The sequence below is a fragment of the Sapajus apella genome, unplaced genomic scaffold (assembly GCF_009761245.1).
Source record: "Sapajus apella isolate SASKATOON/1434 unplaced genomic scaffold, GSC_monkey_1.0 scaffold22, whole genome shotgun sequence".
Classification (NCBI taxonomy): Eukaryota; Metazoa; Chordata; class Mammalia; order Primates; family Cebidae; genus Sapajus; species Sapajus apella.
The window spans coordinates 7,217,883-7,239,497 of NW_022436962.1; the positions used below are offsets into that span (position 1 = coordinate 7,217,883).

The 21,615-nt window shown below is 49.0% G+C and overlaps 1 protein-coding gene across 7 annotated transcripts in view; it reads left to right on the plus strand.

Annotated features, from left to right (window-relative positions):
• The first annotated feature begins 2,365 nt into the window (after window positions 1-2,365).
• ATP2B4 (ATPase plasma membrane Ca2+ transporting 4) overlaps window positions 2,366-21,615 on the plus strand; it is a 114,942-nt gene continuing 95,692 nt past the window's right edge. For 3 of the 7 annotated variants that reach the window (XM_032288821.1, XM_032288820.1, XM_032288817.1), the window contains exon 1: window positions 2,366-2,965. The gene's annotated coding sequence lies outside the window, so the exon portion shown is untranslated. Of the gene's footprint in view, window positions 2,966-3,495; window positions 3,808-21,615 lie in introns of those variants that run through there. The other 4 variants (XM_032288818.1, XM_032288814.1, XM_032288819.1 and 1 more) reach the window with 2 other exon arrangements.

A 21,615-nucleotide genomic window follows, 5' to 3' on the forward strand; every position in this document is an offset into this window, starting at 1 on the left:
GAGAGGAAGAGAGGAAGGGAGGAAGGCAGAAAGGCAGGAAGGCAGGAAGGAAGGAAAGAAGGAAGGAAGGAGGGAGGGAAGGAGGAAAGAGGGAAGGAAAAGAGAAAGATAGAAGAAAGAAAGGAAAGAAAAAGATAAAGAAAAAAGGAAGGAAGGAAGGGAGGAAGGAAGGCAGGAAGGGAGGGAGAAAGAAAGAAAAAAGAAAGAAAGAAAAAAGAAAAAGAAAGAAAGGAAGGAAGGAAGGAAGGAAGGAAGGAAGGAAGGAACCAAGCAACTCTGTCCTTGAAATGCCCTGGGAAGATGGGAGTGACCAGAGGAGTTGCAAGAGGCTGAAATGAACAAAGGTCACCTATAGTGTCCTGTAAGTGCCTTGAGGGTAAAATTCAATCACTAGGCAAAAAGGACCAAATAATCCATAGTTTCCATAGATCTCGGCCCTAAAATCTCCCCCTATTCCTGCAGCTTTCTTCGGCTGCTGGCAGGCAGAGGCACAAGCACCGGCAGGGGCTTACTTTTTTTTGTTTTGTTTTTAATTTTTTTGTAGAGATGGGGTGGGTCTTGCTATGTTGCCCAGGCTGGTCTTGAAATCTGGCCTCAAGTTACCCTCTCGCTTCAGGCTCCCAAAATACTGGAATTACAGGCATAAGCCACTGAGCCTGGCCAGGGTTTATTTTGCATTTTGTTTTCAGATGGCAGCAGGCAATCTCCAGCCTCACATTGAGGAACTCTGAGTTCTGAGCCCAGCCCAACCAGTCTAAAAACATTACTTTTGTCTAACTTTCTCTAGCTCAGAAATAGGATATGGATGAGTTATTAAGAAATAGCAATTTAAGCCGGGCATGGTGGCTCGTGCCTGTAATCCCAGCACTTTGGGAGGTGGAGGCAGGCAGATCACCTGAGGTCAGGAGTTCAAGACCAGCCTAGCCAACATGGTAAAACCCCATCTCTACTAAAAATACAAAAATTAGCTGAGTGTGGTGGCACATGCCTGCAGTCCCAGCTACTCAGGAGGCTGAGGCAGGAGAATCACTTGAACCTGGGAGGCAGAGATTGTAATGAGCCAAGATTGCGCCACTGCACTCCAGCCTGGGCAACAGAAGACACTCCATCTCAAAAAAAAAAAAAAAAAAAAAAAGAAAAAAAAAGGGTAGGCAAATGAAGAGAAAAATGAGGACCCAAAAGAGAGAACATTGGGAAGGGTGCTAATTAGACAGGGGGAAACCAGACCCCCTGGGTCTAATTCACAACTCTGTTTCTCCATGTGCTGTATCTCTGCTTCCTGGGACAGGGATGACAGCAAAGAAGGACAAGGGTGGTGTGAGGTGTTGGGTTAGGGTGACAGGATCAAAGAGACCTTTTCTCAGCCCTCTGTGTAAAAGATTGGGAAGTAGTGGCCAGTCACCTTCTTCACAGCATAGCTCATAGCTATAACCTGTGGGATATTTGTCAACATGGCTTCCGTAGGCAAATAAACATGAGTGAGTGTGCTTGCTGAGGTCGGTGTGGGAACCTGTCAGTCGACGAGGAGGTGTTGTTGTGTGAACCAGCTGATGGTGCGTGTTTGTGCTTGAAAAAGCCATAAAGTTCTATGCAATATCTATGGGTGGCACTGTTGCACAATGCTGGTGGGTGTGTGGGTATGGGGGTGTAATTAACAGTTTACAGGCTGTGTCCAAGTGTGCATGGATGTCTGAGTGTGTGCAAATTAAAATGGAAATGTGTGCCAGGGTTTGATACAAGTACAGGAGAATACAAGGGCTTTGAAGTCCATCTGACTTGGCCTTGAATCGTTGGCTCTGTCATTAACCAGATGTATAACCTTGGGCCAGTCACTCAATCCCCAATTTCCTCAGCTAGGAAATGAGGCTAATAATAAGTACCTTTCAGGATTGCCACGAGGGCTAGAAATGATACCGTATAGACAAAACTTTTGGTGTCATAAGGGGGCAGCTATTTCCATGCACTGTCAATATACCTCTGGTGGGTACAGGGGCAAGAGGGAACAAAACGTGACTTGTATATAAGGTGTGGGGGAGGAGGTGTGTGTGTGTGTGTGTGTGTGTGTGTGTGTGTGTGTACAAAACAATTTCTTCTCCTTTTCCAAGGAGCACCTATTCAGACAGGAGCAGGAAGGTGGGAGGAGACATACAGGTGTCCACGGACACCTCGGATTTCTTGGTCCTGGATCTAAGTGAGTAAGGGGTGGAGAGGCCAGTAGGAGCTGCAGGAAGCCAACCACAGGCAGAAGCTTCCTTTTTTCCCTCCACCCAACAACCGTTGAATACCGCCACCCACATCCACTCCCCACCTCCACCCTCACACCTCCACCCCTACGCAGCTTTCTTTTCAACAAGTGAGAGCCAGGGCGGCAAAGAAAGCTGAGGGGGGAGAGGATTCCTCCCCTTTCTTTCCGCATTCCCCCTTAAGACGAACCAGGAAGCAACTGCAGTAATCGGGCCACCTTAACAGTAGAGTAATGGTTTGGCCTCGTGCCAAGTCCCACCTCTGTTCCAGCTCCCGCTCCTCCCCTCTCTCTTCCCGCACTGCCTGGGGAGAGCTGGTGAGCAGGAGTCTGGCCCGAGTTAGCTGGAGCTGTTGCCATGACAAGCATTTTCTTAAGAAAGCTCCGCTGTTGAGATCGTCCAAAGCTGGGGGCTGGGAGGGGGGCACGAACTTCCTGGGAAACCGTCCCTCCGAAGAGAGCAAGATCAGAGACACCCGCGTAGCTCCCCTGCACCCGTTTTCTTTCAGGAATCTGAGAGGTCCTTCCCATTGGAAGGGCAGGGGGAGGAGACCCAGCCCACTCCCCGGCCTCAGCCGGAAAGGCAAGAGGGCAAAGCCAGCATCTCTCGCTTGGTTGCCACACTGGGGAGACTGGTGGTGGTCACCCCACCCTACCCCCATCCATGGAAACCTGGAGGGAGAGTCCCGCTTGGAGAAACCTGGATCTTTGCTAGAAAGAGAGGTAGGCTTGCAGAGAATGAATTGACTTGTGATTTGCAAACTTTGTTTCTTTTCTCTCAATGGCTTCTAAAACTCCCAGATTTTCCTCTTTCTAGCATGTTTCATGCGATTGGTTTTGGAGGGTTTTTAAAAATTGTGTGCGTGCACAGATTTGTCAAATACTGTTTTACCTCTTATCAGTTCTGAGAAACCATATAATGGAACAAGTGATCTTTTCCTAGTTCTTGTCATTCCGGGGCTATGGGGTTAAAGGAATGGAGGGACTCTCTTTTTGACACCAAAATTGAGCTCTTGGAAAAGATATTTATCTCCCTTCCCTCACCCCATTCTGTTCCGGTCCTCCCCTTCCCCCTTGGCTTGGGAATGGGACGCAGGATGGAAAACTGTTGCAAAAATATTTTCCGTGTCTGTTCCCTTTCTCGAAAGCCCAAAACAGAGATGGGGGGAAAAAAAGGGGAACCAAAGAAATCTTCTGCGGGAAAGAGGGGCTGCAGCGGGAACTAGGGGAGGGGCACTCTGGGGCCGTGGGGTGGAGGTGGGCTGGGAGAAGTTGGGAGCAGGGGGGAAGGACAGGGCACAAATGAAATTTCTTTAGCTTTGCAGAGAAACCTCAGCAGTTTCTCTGTGCTGCTTGCAAAACATCCTCAGACTTTCACATCTATAATTAGCTGTGGAAAAAGCTGGGAGTTCCCTCGTACCGCTGTTGTTTGAGTGTGTGAGCGTCCAGAACCAACTGTGTGAGTGTCTCCGAGGGCACCGCCCCACACATCGCGGGTCCCAAAGGGGAGGAAGGAGAGCGGTGAATTGAAAAGTTTCCGATTTCGAGGCTGGAGACTGGGGCTGGTGAGTGCCCGGTGGACGGGGTGGGCCAAGGCATCCGTGGGCGGGTCCCTGAGCGTCTTAGGTCACTGCCTTGGCTAGCTGAAGAGCTAGGAATTAAGGCCGGGATTGTCCTTCCTGCCCTCCCTTCTCTCTCTCGGTCTCTCTCTCACACAGATACTTAGCTCACTCTTCGTAGAGGGGGCTGCTGGCTTCCTTCCCCGAGTCCAGTCTGACCTCATACACTCCTCCACCTCCCTGACGGCACCCGCTCTTCACCAGCTGGGTGTGGAGGGCGCAGGAGTGGTCAGCCACATCATGGGAGAGGAGTGGGCACTGCTGGCCAGAGGCACCTCGCTCCTGGGCATTCCTGCAGGACTTACAATAACTTGCAGACCTGATGCCGGCGCCTGCTGGCTGGGGAGGGGGAATGTCAGATGGAGAAATAGGCCGGCACTCAACTGAGGCCCCTGTGGATCGGGGAAGGACAACAAAATCCCATTCTGCAGTGCCCTCTCCTCAGGGTGAGGAGTCTGGGAGTCTAGAGACCCTGGCTTCGCTCCTTCAGCTCCTCCCCAAGCTGCCCCTTCTCCAGCTCTTCCCATTGGAGGTCCCTGCAATGCCCCCCTCCACTCTGGGCCCTCTACCTGCAGGGAGGGAGGAGACCAGGGTCATTCCAGGCTGGGCCAGGCCCAGGAAAGGAGCCCGGGGATGACGAGGGGCTGGGCCCATAGCGTTTAGGAGCTGGGTCTCCTTCCTCGGGCTGGGTCTCCCCCACAAGCAGGGTCTCCCTCCTTGGCTGAGGGTGGTGGCTTGGGGAGCAGAATCTGGGAGGGCAGGAAGGATGGTGGCAGCTTGGTAAGGGGTGTTGTGGAAGGTGGGCCCTAAACCCTGAAGCACACAAATCTGCGAATCAGGCTGGTGGGGAGGAAACACCTGCTTTCAGCCCCAGGGCTTGGCGGAGGGGTAAAGGCTAGAGCTGAGAAACTAGGGGAGAAGGAAGCAAGCGACTTGTCGGAGAGCTCATCTGGGGCTGGGGAAGCAACAGGAACCGATTTTCATTTCGAGGTGTTGATTGATCTGACTGCACCCCCAGGCTGTAGGCTAGACAGCTCTTCCCCACCTGCACTCTGGTCGAGAAGGGCCTGAGGCCTTCCCCAGTGGGCAGGGACCCCAGACCGAACGCCTGTGTTCTGGAGGGAGGGGATCCATTTCTTTGCGCCTCGGGAGTCCCATCCTCCCTGCCACCATCTTGCTGAGGTACAACCCCAAAAATCACGCCGCTTCCGCAGCGGCCTCCCATCGTGGGGGCCCACAGTGCCACTATTCCTGCAGCCGGCCTTCCTATTTTCAGGAATCTGATAAGGGGTCGATGCTGAAGGGCTCGGGGACGGCTTCTCCGGGAGGTCGTTATTTAGCGCGCACCGGGGCGCCTGCTCCCGCGACTTTGAGGCCGGGGTGGCGCCCAAAGGGGGAATCGGCTCCCGCGGCCGCAGCCCTTCCCCCGGGGCCCAGGGCAGGATCGAGTGCGCGCCCCCGGGGCCCCTCCGCTCTCGGCGGCCTCTGCGACCCCGCCCCGCCGGCCTCTCCGCCGCTGGGCTCCTCCCTCCCGGGCTCTGCCGTAGTCTGGGAACTCCGCGGAGAATGCGCTCAGAGCTGCGAACCGAGGCTTCCTGCCTCCCAGGTCGTGTCGAGCCCCAGTCCCTTCTCCCTTCCATTTACCACCACGTCTCGGGATTCAAGGTCAAGTGGGAGGCGCGCAGCCCGTCTCACCCCCGGGAGCCCCAGCGCCCAGCGCCGAGCCTGGGACGTTAGAGCTCTGGGTCAGTGCGCGCTGAGAGAATACGGCCAGTTTGGGGGGCCTTGGAATCAGCCTGATGCCAGCGGGTTCCTAACCCGCCGTCTGGCCTCCAGGCTCCCCGCTGCACGATGGAAAGCCTGCCCTCCACGGGAGAGGTGACAGGGCGTGGCTAGGCAGATTATCACGTTGCTGTGGTCTTTGTCGGTAGAAAACCAAAATAGGAGGGCCCAGTTAGGGGCGGAAGGAAAGCAGTTAGAATTTGCTGGGCGTGGGTGCTGGAAGACGTAAGGCGGGTGGAGGGGCTGGACGTCCTCGGCCAGGATATCGGGAGGCTTTACTGTTCCCCACTCCCACTGACTGGGGGGTCCCCAGAGGAACAGGGGCTGGGCTGCCCCCTGCCGCCTGTCAGCAGGTCACGCCTTCCACCGGAAGCCGCCTCCTATTCAAGGATTTAGTTTCCCTCCAAAACTCCAGAACCCAGATGGGCCCTTTTCTCTCTTTTTTTTTTCAATGTTTCTGGCACCCAAAGACATGGATCAGCCCTCCCCACTAGGAAAGAATATTGCAGACCCACTAAGCATTGGACAGAGGAAAGGATCTTGTTCATTCTTGGTCCCCAGAATGACCAAACAAACCCAGTTAGCCAAACCCCTAAAAATCTGTTTGGCCAAGGTTAGATGAGCCCCAAGTGTTTGACCTTGAAGGGGAACACCCCACTCAGAGTCTTAACTGCCCTTTCCTAGAAGGATTCTTCAGGCCATCTGAATTCTTCCCTCCAAGGATGCCCGGCAGGCAAGGCTCCCCACCCAGCCCAGTCCCCTGCTTCTTAGACCAGCATTGGTTCCTGTCTTCCCCCAGTCGGTATTTGGTGGGTAGGGGTGAGAAGGAAACAGGGAGGAGAAAAGCAAGGCCCCTGACTTGTCAGACTGGGATGACAAGCTTTCTCCGGTCATTTTCCCTTTTCTGCAGGTCGTAGGATTAGAGCAGGCCCTGGGGCTGGAGTCCAAAATGCTTGCGTGGAATGTTTTGCCCTTGGCTTCCTCTGCCAGTATCTATCTTTGTGTCCTCTTTCCTCTTTCCCTTGTGTGAGCCATTCTTGTTCCACTGACTTATTTCCTCTGCACATGTTAAAACAGAAATGACAGGGACTTTCTATTTCCGTCTCTACCTTAAGCCAGTCCTCTGTTCAGCCTACATGAACTTGGGTTGAGGAGGGAAGCCAGGCAGGCTCTAGTGAGAACCAGAGCCAAGGGCTCCGGGTCAGGGAAGAGGCTGTTGAGAGGCAGTCTATGTGTGAAGGGATAGTGGAGAGGCCAAAGGAAAGAAAAGGGGTGAGAACATAGGTGTCTGGGAGCAGAGCCCCCATTTCTACCTCCCCTTACCCCAGTTCCTATCTGCCTGAGATCCTCAGCCTCGTCACTCACCTCTGCTCTAGTTTCCCGACTTTCATGCACAAATCCCTGGGACAACTCTGGGAAGATGAACTGGGATGGGATTAATAAGACCCTCTTCCTCTTGCAAAGCTTCTTGCTACTTCACTGGGTGTGTGAAAAAGGGAGTTGAGAGTTCATTGGTAGGGAGGTCAGAGACGCTCAGCTAGGTTCAAGGAATCTCTCAGCTTAGAACACCTCATAGCAAGGTCTCCTGAGGTTGCAGAATCAACGCCAGGAGTACAAACCAGTAGTACACCCTCAATGAAGCTAGCAATATCCAGCAAAACTGCATACGCATTTACCCAGCAATCCTGCTTCTAGAAATTCATCCAGAAGATGCTCATTCACAAATATGGAAAGATATATACAAGGTGAATTTTTTTTTTGAGACGGAGCCTCGCTCCATCACCCAGGCAGGAGTACAATGGTGTGATCTCGGCTCACTGCAACTTCTGCCTCCTGGCGTCAAGCAATTCTCCTGTGTCAGCCTCCTGAGTAGCTGGGATTACAGGCACACGCCACAACGCCTGGCTAATTTTTTGTATTTTAGTAGAGGCGGGGTTTCACCGTGTTGCCCACTCTGGTCTTGAACTCCTGAGCTTGCCAGCTGCCTCGACCTCCCAAAGTGCTGGGATTACAGGCATAACACACTGTGCCCAGCCACCATTTTAATTTTTGAACTAGAAAAAGTATAACCATTCCCATTCCTGTCTATGTAAACTATTTACATCTTTCAAAAATTAAAATACATCCTCAAGAAAGGAAAAGCAACCATAAAGCTAACCACAACAGAAGCAGTAACTCTAACCAAATATCAATTTGATTACAAAAGAAAGAATTAATTCAAGTACTTTTTAAGCTGAATACTCTGATTCTATATTCTTTGTGGAATTTATATTTTAAGTAAAAAAAAAAAAAACTACAAAGAAATCTTCGCCTTGGTAGATATGTTATTGGTCGTGGTACTGGTGTCATAAATTGGAAACTATGTTTTGTTTATTGTAGGATAGATGAAATGAGTAACTATGGTGATATTGCTGGAAATCAGGGTCTCACTATGGAAAAAGAGAGATATAAGTATGGAATGGGGGATGGGGAAGAAGAATCTTGTGGGGCTTTTTGTATATCTTGTCGGTCTGGCCACTGAAAGGGTCTAGAAATAATGCTGCCTAGTAGCACGGAACACACCCAGTATCTGGATTTTTATTTCTAAGTACCACTTCCTACAGGGAAGGTTGTAGGGAACAGTGCTCCTTAAAGGAATGACTAATTCCAAGTCTGAGACTGGGAAAGTACAAGTGAACTATGTTGTGGCAGAAACTAGAAGATGCTCTTGTCATGACATGTTGGCACAGGAGCTGGCTTAAAGGGGCTCCCGCCAACCCTTTGAAACATATTGAACATTCAGAAGGATAAATGGTAATAGATTGCAACACATTGAATATTAAAAATTCCTTGAGTCTGTTTTGACATGGGCAGGGAGGAGCAGGGAGGGAAAACTCTGAACACAAATGCCAACTAGGCCAGGCACAAGACCTCACTCCTGTAATCCTCCCACATTGGGAGGCCAAGGCAGGAGGATCTTTTGAGCCCAGAAGTTTTAGGCTCCCATGAGATCTGATCATGACACTGCACTCCAGAATGGTTGATAAAGCGAGACTCAGTGTCAAAAAATTAAAAATGCCAGTTGGGCGTGGTAGCTCATGCCTGTAATCCTTGCACTTTAAGAGGCCCAGGCAGATGGATCACTTGAGGTCAGGATTTCGAGACCAGCCTGCCCAACATGGTGAAACCCCGTTGCTACTAAAAATATAAAAATTAGCCGGAAACCGATTGAACCCAGGAGGCAAAGTTGCAGTGAGCCAAGATTGCACCACTACACTTTCAGCCTGGGAAATAGAGCAAGACTCTGTTTAAAAAAAAAAAAAAAAAAAGAAAATGCAAACTAATAAAATCTAGTAGTAATGACAAAATTTTTCTTTAAATTTAATTTAATTTTTTGGGAGGCCGAGGCAGGCAGATCACCTGAGGCTGGGAGTTTGAGACCAGCCTGACCAACAAGGAGAAACCCTGTCTCTACTGAAAATACAAAATTAGCCAGGCATGGTGGCGCACGCCTATAATCCCAGCTACTCCAGAGGCTGTGGCAGGAGAATTGCTTGAACCCAGGAGGCAGAGGTTGTGGTGAGCCAAGATCACGCCATTGCACTGCAACCTGGGTAATGAGCAAAACTTCATCTCAAAAAAAATTTTTTTAATTTAATTTTTAATTGACAAATACTAGTTTCATATATGTGTTTTTGGTAGACATATTTTTTGCAAAGACAGAGTTTCGCCATGTTACCTAGGTTGGTCTGAAACTCCTGGGCTCAAGCAATTCACCTGCCTCAGGCTCCCAAAGTGTGGGGATTATAGGCATAAGCCACCACACCCGGCCCCATTTAAAAAAAATTTATTTATTTATTTGAGACAGAGTTTCACTCTTGTTGCCCAGGTTGGAGTGCAATGGCACAATCTCAGCTCACCACAACCTCCGCCTCCCAGATTCAAATGATTCTCCTGCCTGAGCTTCCCGAGTAGCTGGGATTACAGGCACATGCCACCACACCTAGCTAATTTTTATTTTTAGTAGCAATGGAGTTTCTCCATGTTGGTTAGGCTGGTATGGAACTCCCGACCTCAGGTGATCCGCCCTCCTCAGCCTCCCAAACTGCTGGGATTACAGGCATGAGCCACCACACCTGGCCCCCATTTATTTTTGAAACAGAGTCTTGTTCTGTCACCCAAGCAGGAGTGCAGTGGTGCAATCATAGCTCACTGCGGCCTCAAACTCTCAGGTTTAAGCAATCCTCCCACCTCAGCCTCCCAAGTAACTGGGACCACAGGTGTACGCCACAATGGCTGGCCAATATATATATATATATATATATATTTTTTTTTTTTAGAGACAGACAACATAGCCAGACTCCATCTCTACAAAATAAAAAGTTAGCTAGGCGCTGACTGTGCGCCTGTCTGTAGTCCTAGCTACTCAGTAGGCTGAGGCAGGAGGACAACTTGAACCCAACAGGTCAAGACCGCAGGGAACCATGATCATGACACTGTACTTCAGCTGGTTGACAGAGTGAGACCCTGTCTCAAAAATAAATAATAAATAAATTTTTTAAATGGTGAAACTAAGTAAAGGGTCTGCAGTTGTCTATTGTGCTATTTTTTTCAAGCTTTCAGGTTCTGAAATTTTTCAAAATACTTAGCCAGAGAGAGATGTCAATGCCAGAGGCACTCCTAGATTCCTGGTCTCTTCTCACCTAACTGTGAAACTCCTGACCAAGAGGAGTGTCTTTTCTAAGCTCTTGAGTACTGAGAGTCCCCATGGAGCACACAGAGGGATCTTTTGAGAAAGTAATGTCCCTTAGGAAGCCTTCTTTCCCACCCTCACTGCTCCCCATCCACAGGCTCTTCTGTCCAGATGGGAGTGGCTGGTCCCTGATGGGTGGGCCACAAAGGGAGGCAGGATCACAGGCATTCTCCCACCATGCCATGGAGCCAGCCGTGGGAGGCTGGGGACTGAGGGCTTCCGGAGTCACCCACCTACCTTTTGAGGAGGGGGGTCCCAGGTGTAAGAGAAGAAATTCACCAAATAGCCCAGAGGTTGGTGCTGACCAAACCTTTAGCGTCACTTAGTATTCTCTAATTAGGTGATTCTGAAAGAACCCAGCAAGCAGGGCCTGCCCCGAGCCTTCATGCCTGGGCTAAGCAAGCCCTTCCAGGCACTCCCTTGGCAAGGACAGCACACCTGGCTGTCCTGTCATTGACCCAAATCATTGTGCTACTCACTCCGCCTCCCTCCCCATCCTCATCCTGGCTCTGGAGAGAGATTGAGTTTCCAGGACGGCTTCTTACTCTCTCTCTATCTCTGTCTTCTCCTGGAAACCCTGTGGCTAGTCCCTACGTGACTCAGGACTCTTTTTATGTAGGCTCATGTAGGCGAGGGCCATTGATCCTTTAGTCAATTCCCCTTCTGTGTTGGTGAGGGAGCCTGAAAGAGCGGGAGCCAGAAAGTTGGAAGGCGGCAGACAGGGAGAAGTTTGTTCTAGTGAGCCTCCAGGCTTGCCAGAAAAGCACGGGACTAGAAGTCAGAAAACTGGTCATCTGGACTTTTGTCTGCTGTGTAGCCTTGCTGAAGCAGGGAGTATCTCTGGGCCTTTATCTACTGCACTGTTACATGAAACCAAGTTTGGACATACAGACATTCCTGATTCAAGACCCTCCTCTCCTTTATTTTTTATTTATTTATTTTTGAGATGGAGTCTCGCTCTGTCGCCAGGCTGGAGTGCAATGGCACCATCTTGGCTCGTTGCCACCTCTGCCTCCCAGGTTCAAGCGATTCTCCTGCCTCAGCCTCCCTAGTAGCTGGGAGTACAGGCACACGCCACCATGCCCAGCTAATTTTTGTATTTTTAGCAGAGATGGGGTTTCACTATGTTGGCCAAGATGGTGTCGTTCTCTTGACTTCGTGATCCGCACACCTCAGCCTCCCAAAGTGCTGGGATTACAGGTGTGAGCCACCACTCCCAGCCTAAGACTCTCCTCTTCTATAGAAAACAAAGGAGTGAGCCGGGAACTCACAACTGTAATCCCAGGAGCTCACACCTGTAATCCCAGCACTTTGGGAGGCTGAGGCGGGCAGATCACGAGGTCAGGGGTTCGAGATCAGCCTGACCAACATGGTGAAAGCCAGTATCTACTTTAAAATACCAAAATTAGCCGCGCATGGTGGTGCATACCTATAATCCCAGCTATTTGGGAGGCTGAGACAGGAGAATTGCTTGACCCTGGGAGGCGGAAGTTGCGGTGAGCCGAGAGCATTTCATTGCACTCCAGCCTGGGCGACAGAGCAAAACTCCACCTCAAACAAAAATTATAAAAAAAAAAAAAAAAAAAAAAAAAAAGAAAACAAAGGAGTGAAACTCTCAATGCCCAAATCAAACTCTTGTCACAAATAGAGTCTAGCACAATGTGACAACTTGCAGCCAAGTCCCATCCTTCTGCCCAGAATGACAAGGGGAAAAGAGACCAAAAGGCCTATGCCTTTGGATTGCCACCATTGAGGTTTGGGAGTAGAACAGGTTCTAAGACTTCCCACCTCCACTTGCTGGGAACTTCCGTTAGGAAGTACCTTCCAAGGCTTCAATTCTGCTATGTTCTAGGCCAGGAACTAAGGAATATTAGCTAGGGGTAGAGAAATTCAGACTTTCACAAAGTTTCCTATTTTCTAGGGCACATGATCCCCCAAAAAGTTATTAGATTGAACCATATGGAAATGCCAATATACAACCACTTTTGACCTACAAAGGCAATTTCATGTAGCTCAACCTAACAATATTACTCTACACTGGAATAATGTCAGTGGGATTGCAGTCCGTGCTCAGAGCTGGAGAGATTAGGTTTTTACCTGAGTTGTGGTTTGGATTAGAAATTTGGGCAAAGTCGCCAGCTGCTAGGCCAACTTACCCTCCATCCCAGTCCAGACTTTCAGCCCTGGAGGTAGATGTGTTGGCAAAGGCCATGTTTGGACTCTGGTTGAGATTCTAGCATTAACCTTCCTGGCAGGTGGCCAGGCAAGCTGCCCGAGGTAGAGAGGAATGTACCATCCATCTGTAGTCTGCTATTCTTGTGTCCTGAATGCCCTGCTTCATATCTTGGGAGCTGAAGACAGAGGAAAATTTAAGAAAGGAGGAAATAGGAAATACTGGCCCTATTCGTCCCCTGTCTAGTGGAAGACAAGAGCAGAAACATGTACTTGAAGTCTCATCTGGCACAGGGACACATGACTTAGGGACGGCTGGCAGCGGCTAATAGGATGACTGGGGGCTGAAGGGGTGTTAGTGGGAATGGGGAGACCAGAATTTGGCAGGGCTTACCTGGAAATTATTCATGGAGGAGGTGATTGCCAAACAGGATTTGAAAGAGAAAGGATAGGCCAGGCATGGTGGCTCACGCCTGTAATCCAAACACTTTGGAGGCCAAGGTGGGTGGATCACCTGAGGTTGGGAGTTCAAGACCAGCCTGACCAACATGGTGAAACCCCGTCTTTAAAAAAAATAAAAAATTAAAAAAAAAAAAAAAGAAAGAAAGAGAAAGGATAAATTTGATGGAGGAGGGGAGGGGAAACAGGGAGGAATGGGTGTGCTGCTGCATCCTGACTGAGAGCACTCAGAACATCCTGGCGAGAGAGTCGGGTGCTCTGGCAGGTGAGGGAGGCTGTCTGCTCCCACCCGCTGGAAGGCCTCCAGCCTTTGTCTGAGCCAGCGTGGGTACTGTGGGCAGGATTGCATCTGGCCTTAGCGGCGGCCTGCCGCCTGTCTGCTCTCCTGGCACTCATGGACCATTAAGATGATTTTTTGATGTTTTCTCCCTGCCGTCTGTATTACAGCCTTCTTTGTGGGAAGCATTCATATGACATCTGTTAGGATGCAAGGACAGGCACAGCAAGCATCCATTCCAGGAACTTTCTGACCTGGTACAGGGGAGGCTGGTCACCAGGCTTTGGGCTGGTCATCAGGCTCATTTTATTGAGACAGGCACTTGAGATGGACAGAGAACTGGAACCTCAAGCCTTGCCCAAAGACACTGGGTGAGTTTGAGGCAGAACTGGGGGTAGAGCCCAGTTCTCCCCACTCCAAGACTGGGCCCTCAACCCCATCACTGCAACACTATGTGACCAGATCAACACCAAACTTCCAAACTTCCCTGGTACCCAATGTCTCTACCCACATGGCAAAGAGAACCATCCCCGTCCCTCTGAGGATGATGTGAGGTCACGTGCTAGGAGCACTTTGGAAGACAGATTCTAGAAACCATAAAGATGCCGTGCCATGATTGTTACTATTGCTGTTATTATTAACAATTAAGGTCATTAGCCAGGCACCGTGGCTCATGCCTATAATCCCAGCACTTTGGGAGGCCGAAGCAGGCAGATCACCTGAGGTCGGGAGTTCAAGACCAGCCTGACCAACATGGAGAAACCTTGTCTCTACTAAAAATACAAAATTAGCTGAGTGTGGCGGCGCATGCCTATAATCCATTCCAGCCTGGACAACAAGAGCGAAACTCCATCTCAAAAAAAAAAAAATTAAGGTCATTACCATGCAGCTCCTAACAGTCCCCTCCACAGCTCCTACCCACACACTGGGCCTGGAGCTGAGTGAGGCAGGGTAATTGAGAGGGGAGGCAGAAGTCCTGGAATGAGGTGGGCAGTAACATCCTCCTGCCAGGGTATTCTTGGCCCTACCCTTTCCTCAGGGCATGGCTCTTTCAAAAGGCCAGAGGAAGTGCAGAGGGGAAGCACTATTATCTCCATACTTCCTTAGTAGCTAAGTCAGGTTGGCTGCTGAGCTCTGATTTGGGGTCTAAGAGTCAGGAGAGTGGGGCCACTATAATGTGACAGCACAGAGTGATTTGATTGCCTGAGCCAATCTGTCATTCATTTGCTTGTTCACTTACCCATTTATTTATCCAACAGACATGAAGCAAGCACAGACCATATGCCAAGCACTATGCTAAGGGTTTGGGAAGCAATGGTATCCAGGAGGCAAAGGAAGGGCTAAGCAGCACTGCCCTTGAGCTCAGGGATGACTGTCCCAAGCCTGGGACTCACTGCAAGCCCTGCTTGTTGGTAGTGCTCCAGGGAATTTGCATTTGTTTCCCTGGAGAGCACATTTAACCCTTGACTTCAGGGAGGTAAGATCTAGACCCCATACACAATGGAGCTAGGAGGGCCTGAATGGTAAAGGGCTTGCTCTTGTCCTTTGCTAAAGGAAGCCTCCTCCCGGACCAGGGCATGGTGCCGAAGCCGGGTATGGGTCCAGCCTGGTTTATTCAGCCGCTCCACTGGCCTCCCAGTGTTGCCTGACTTTCCATCTCCTGCTTACATCTGGAACCTCTGCCTCTGATGGGTGGAGGCGTCCTGTTGCTGGGATGCCCAGAGGACTCCAAATGGTACTGAGAAATAAAACAACACATCTCCAGAGAAGCCCTCCAATTCCTCCGCTAGTCCTTACCTCTCACTTCAATCTCTTGATCCCTGCTTTCAGCAGCAATGTGGTACAAAGGATAAGGGAGTGGATTCAGCTTCAGTTGGTACATGGTATACACAGCTGCACCTAGCCTCAGTTTTGCCCTCTTTAAAGTTTGTATAGTAACCCCTTTTGTCATCTACCCCATAGAGTGTATGACAGACAAATAAGGTATTGCAGGTGCAAGCATCCCATACACATTAAAGTGCTAGATACACATAAATCTTATTATTCCGGTGACCCTCTCTTCCTATTCCCCACTCCCCAGAACACCCTCTTGTTCTCTCACTGTCTGCTCACACTCCTGCTCTCACTGCATCCTCCCTCCTTGCCTAGATTGAGACCTAAAGCAACACCTATTGCATCTTTTCTTGAAACAGGGTCTCACTGCCATCGCCCAGGCTGGAGTGCCATGGTGCAATCATGGCTCGCTGCAACCTCGACTTCCTGGGGTCAGGTGATTCTCCCACCTCAGCTTCTCTTGTAACTGGGACTACAGGTACATGCCACCATGCCCGGCTAATATATACATATATATATATATTTTTTTTTTTTTTGGTATTTTTAGTAGAGATGGGGTTTTGCCATGTTGCCCAGGCTGCTCTCAAATTCCTGATCTCAGGCGATCTGCCCACCTCAGTCTCCCTGAGTGCTGGGATTAGAGGTGTGAGCTACTGTACCCAGCTCTCGTCACATCTTAAATAACAATGACAACAGTAGAAGAAATAATCTGAGCTAACATTTATTATTTATGTGATAGGTATTAAATTTGAATCATCTCATTTAATATTCTCAGTGAAGAGTGAGGTCGATACTAGCATTGTCTTCATTTTCCACACTGATGAAGATGTTCATAAAACATAAGGCTAAGATGCGCCCTTAGTTTAGCTCATGAATAGATTTCTTCTTTCCATGGCTGAGTGACTGACTGGTTGACAAGAACATGGGGAGTTTCAACAGCTTTTATCGAATGTCGACTAAATGCCAGATGCTTCCAAATTATGTCACAACAGCCACCTTCTGAGATAGGTACGGGCTTTGTCTTGGAGATCGTCTGGTTGTGAGAACAGAAGCCTACTCAAAGAAGCAAAAGTAAAAGGGGCTGTATTAGAACGTTCCAGGGAAATAGCACAGAACTTCCTTGTGGAAGGTGTAGCCCTCTGTCAGCCACTTCTACATCCTGGAGCTGCAGCACTCTCTTCTTCACAGATGGACTCCTCTCTTTCATCCACAAGCACAGGACCCATTGTGGGTGAACCAAGCAATAGGTTCAATCTCTCAGCCCATGTAGCCTTCCCACTTAGGTCTCCGAAGTAAATTAACTCAGTCTCTCAGTCCAAACGCTAACAGACACTGATTCCAGCTTAGATCTGATGTCCACTGCAATCCAGTGATCTGTGGCTTGTGGTAGGGAAAGGAGACTAATCAGGCCTATCTTTTGCATCAGGGCTAGGGGTGGGAGCAGACATTTCTAGAGGGAAAATTCATTGGTCTTAGGTTGATTCAAACCCAACTATGTTCTTTACCACACCAGACTCTCTCTAGGATATCTTAAAGATAATGCTCTGGGCCGGCACTCCCAGCACTTTGGGAGGCTGAGGCTGGCAGATCACGAGGTCAGAAGATCGAGACCATCCTGGCCAACATGGTGAAGCCCCATCTCTACTAAAACTACAAAAATTAGCTGGGCGTGGTGGTGTGTGCCTATAATCCCAGCTACTCAGGAGGCTGAGGCAGGAGAATCGCTTGAACCAGGGAGTCGGAGGTTTCAGTGAGTCAGGATCGCGCCACTGCACTCCAGTCTGGTGACAGAGCGAGACTTCGTCACAAAATAATAATAATAACAGTAATAATAATGCTTTGGTGGAAGCCAACAAATAAGAGGGCAAGCCAGTTGTCCCAGAATCCATGGATTTAGCTAGGACTGGAAAAATAATATTAACCACTTTTGAAACCTGCTGTGTGCCAGGCAATTAACATGCACTATCTGTAATCCTTAAAACACGCCTACAACATGCTTTGTTCCCATTTTGCAGGTAAGAAAGCAAACACTTACTGACTTAAATAGCTTGCCCAGAGATCATCTGGCTCCTTAGGGTTGGGGCTGATATCTGACCCAGGCCTGGCACCAAAGCTCATGGCCTTTCTGATATGCAAAAAAGGTTATTTACTCTCCTGGAAGATAAGCTCCGTGAGAGCAAGGATCTTCGTCTTGTTTGTTGATATATCCCAAGCACCTAGAACGGTATTTGGCACATAGTGAGTACTCAGTAAAAAATCGTTGAGTGGATTTTGCTTTGGTAACTTCAGTACCCCTAGGCTTCCCAAAGTCAGAGGGAAAAAGGACTCAGACAATGGGCCCAGGACCAGTGGGGTAAGCCTCTGGGGTGCTCCCACAGTATACGATGTTTTGTTTGCTTTTTGTTTTTGTTTTGTTTTGTTTCTTTGTTTTTAGAGACAGGATCTCACTTTGTCACCCAGGCTGGAGTGTAGTGGTGTCATCACGGCACACTGTAGCCTCCAAGCCCTGGGCTCGAGGGATCCTCCTGACTCAGCCTCCTGAGTAGCTGGGACTACAGGTGTGCATCACCATGCCTGGCTAATTTATTTTTAATTTTTTTATTTTTTTAAGTGGTGGAGTCTCACAAGTTGCCCAGGCTGGTCTTAAAACCCTAGCCTCAAGCTTCAGCCTCCCAAAGTGCTGGGATTACAGGTGTGAGCCACCATGCCTGGTCCATCAGCTTCTTTATTTCTCTTCTAAAACCATAGACACTTTGCCTCTGGTTGCCTGCTATCATTGGATTCTACTGAACTATGTTTGGGGCTGACTTGTGACCAATTCTTTATGATGTGGGAAAATGCTCATGATCTAGTATTGGGTAGGAAAAAAATTGAATCAAAATCTCATTATACAACATGTTCCCAATTTTGTTTAATTAAAAAATTAATTTACAGGCTGGGCCTGGTGGCTCACACCTGTAATCCCAGCACTTTGGGAGGCCAAGGCAGGCGGATCATGAGGTCAGGAGATCCGAGGCCATCCTGGCCAACAGAGTGAAACCCCGTCTCTACTAAAATACAAAAATTAGCTGGGTGTGGTGGTGGGCGCCTGTAGTCCCAGCTACTCAGGAGGCTGAGTCAAGAGAATTGCTGGAAGCCAGGAGGCAGAGGTTGCAGTGAGCCGAGATCAGGCCACTGCACGCCAGCCTGGCGCCTGGCAAAAGAGCTAGACTCTGTCTCAAAAACATATATATTAATTTGAATTTTTGTTTGTTTGTTTAGAAATGGGTCTTGCTATGTTGCCCAGGCTGGTCCTAAACTCCTGGGCTCAAGCATCCTGTCTCTGCCTCCCAAAGTGCTGGGATTACAGGCGTGAGCCACCGCATCTGGCTTCATAGTCTACTTTGATGGGGGACTTTAGAGGAGCAATATAGAAAAGTCTGAAAGAAAGTATGTCCCTGGATTTATCTGTGTTTACACTTTGTGTATCTGACCTAAGCCATTTAGCCCTGTGACAGGAGCAGGTGAAAGGAGATTTCCTTAACACTGGAAAATCCATTTACCCAGACTAGGAAACAGGATACTGAGGTCTGATATTGATAGAGAAAAGAATGCTAATTTCCACTGAGTTTTCAGCCTCAGGGGTCAGAGCTTACCAAATCCTGAATCCCTTCCTGTACCTTTCTGTATCACAATGCCTTGTGTCCTAAATCACACAGTTCAGGCCTTCCAATCACAGCAGGTGGTGTTATATAAAAGTGCACATTTGAGGGAGTCTGATGGAACTGGGTTCAAGTTTGGCTGGCCAGCTATGTGACTGCGGACAAATTATTTAGGCTCTCAGACTCAGTTTCCACTGGAAAATGTGAACACACACAAATGAAGAGTGATACATGTTCTGAGTGCCTGGCTCGTTACTATGAGCCAGAGTAGTTACTGAATTTTAATTTTTCCTCTTTTCCCTCCATTTCTCCCTTCCTTTTCCATAGAGCCTGGCACCAGCCTGCCTGCCTGCTCCCTGCTAACCTTTGGCCTCTGTCGCCTGGGGAGTGCAGTGGCGTGACCTCGGCTCACCGAAACCTCTGCCTCCTAGGTTCAAGTGATTCTCTTGCCTCAGCCTCCCTAGTAGCTGTGATTACAGGCGCATGCCACCACGCCCAGCTAATTTTTGTATTTTTAGTATAGGCAGGGTTTCACCATGTTAGTCAGGCTGGTCTCGAACTCCTGACCTCTTGATCTGCCCACCTTAGCCTCCCAAAGTGCTGGGATTACAGTCGTAAGCCGCCCTGCCGGTCTCAGTGCATTTATAAAAGGGTCATAGCCCATTGTTTCCCGGTAAGGAAAGGCCCAAAGGCTCCAGCCTCCTGCAATTTTCCATTAAAGGGTGTTCAGGGGCTGACCAGGGGCTCCATTATTTCCATGAGACAGGCTACCTTCTTGGTTCCAGCCCTAGGGCTTTGCTTGATATTTGAGCAAGAAGACTCCTGGTGAAATATGGCAGACTGAAGGGTAGAGAGCTGCAAGCACCTCACCTTGTTTACTCTTGCCCTGCATTCCTCCCCTGAGATTAGATGCTGTAGGAGCCAATGCTGGGAAATTTCTTGTTGATGGAGGAGTCAGACTGGGTGACAACACTCTTGTTTTTGTAGAAGCTGTAGCCCAAGGGTGCAATCATCATTTGGTCATCCAGATCAACTGCCAGCTGCACTGGAATTGAGCTGCCCCTGGATAAATAGGCAGGAGAGTCTCAGCCTGGAATCTCCCCTGCTTTTCCCAGCACACACCCACGCAGAGACTTTAGCTGGCAAGAAATGGCAGCTTAGCCAAGATAATGCATGAACTGGAACTTGCCTTTTGTGGCTGGAAGGGGCTTGGCATTAGGTGCAGTTCTTGCTTCCGCTTCCTATGGATCACTTAAGAGCTCCAGGCTCTCTTGGAACAGAGGGAATTCTCTGGTCCCCTCCCAGTTTCTCAGGGATGGCATCCAATGATGGGAGATGCTTTCAGAGGACGTGACTTACACACAAGGATGTGAATATTAGCTGAGAGTTCAAGTGAACAGGCTTATGGCAGCATGGTTTCTGAGATGCAGCGACTTGTCGGTTTTGGCTGCAACGTTTTCACTGAGCCCACTCATCAGCCTGCAAGCTGCTTAAGAGGAGAGAGATGCTTTAGTCATTCCTATATGCTCAGTGTTCAGCACAGTCCCTGGCTCTTAGATGATTATCAATAAAGAATGTATGGATGGGCCAGGCCCAGTGGCTCACGCCTATAATCTCAGCACTTTGGGAGGCCAAGGAGGGTGGATCACCTAATGTCGGGGGTTCAAGACCAGCTTGGCCAATATGGCAAAAATTGTCTCTACTTAAAAAAAAAATTAGCCTGGTATGGTGGCACATGCCTATAGTCTCAGCTACTCAGGAGGCTGAGGCGGGAGAATCTCTTGAACCCTGAAGGCAGAGGTTACAGTAAGCAGAGATCACATGACAGCACTCCAGCCTGGGCAGCAGAGTAAGACCCTGTCTTAAAAAAAAAAAAAAGAATGGTTGGATGGATGGATGGATAGGTGGATGGATATAAACAAATAGAAAATTTTCTCTAAACAAATAGACCACAGTGAACTTTATCTTCTTCCTTCCCAGGACCACACTGCCTGCTCAAAACCTCATCTCATGCCTGAATAATTGCAAAGTCTTCCTAATGACAGGCAGGTGGTCTAGAGAAATGAGTTCTAGACTGGAAGCTGGGAGACCTGGAATTTGAGTCCCTTAAGTTGTTCTGTCACTTTTGGGAAATCACTGAACCTTTCTGGACTTCAGTTTGTTTATATGTAAAATGAATAGCTTGGGCTAAATGTACTGATAGGATGTTTCAATTCTAAGATTCTCTGCTTCCTCCTACCCGAGCAACCATGCAGATTAATTACAGTTGGGTACCAACATTTAAAAGTAAGATTTCACAGCTCTCTTGCTCAGCTGGGCTTCAGTGACAGAGACTGGGGACATCTTCCTAGGAAGTTGGCGACTAGAGTGTGAAAAGAAACAGTGGCCAGTTCCCCAGGAGACCTGGCTTAGGAACTGATCTCCTAGAATTATTGAGCCCATGTCTTAGGAAGCTCCATCTTTCTCTCTCCCTTTTCAGACTCATGCTGGGAGCTTGTGGGGCTCCCTGTAGCCCTGTTCTGTATGACTTTTTGTGGCCACTATGCCAAGGTGAAGAGGAGGTCTGGGCTCCATTTGGAATGTTGGTAGTGGTGGTGATTCCCTTTTTGCTTCTTTCTGGTGTCCAACGTCCGCTAGTGTCGTTGGCACAAACCAGGTCAGGCTATTGGAAGGCCACACTGCTTAAGAACAATGTAAGGAGATCAGGCTCTCAGCTATATTTACATTAGTGAAGTTCACATTCTCTAACTTGCTCAGCTTATCTCCCGTACCTAGTGCTGTTTCAGAGCTCCCCAGGCTGGCCGAATCCATAGTCCCAATCCCCAAAATCCATTGTCTAAGTGGAGCCTAACTTCTGC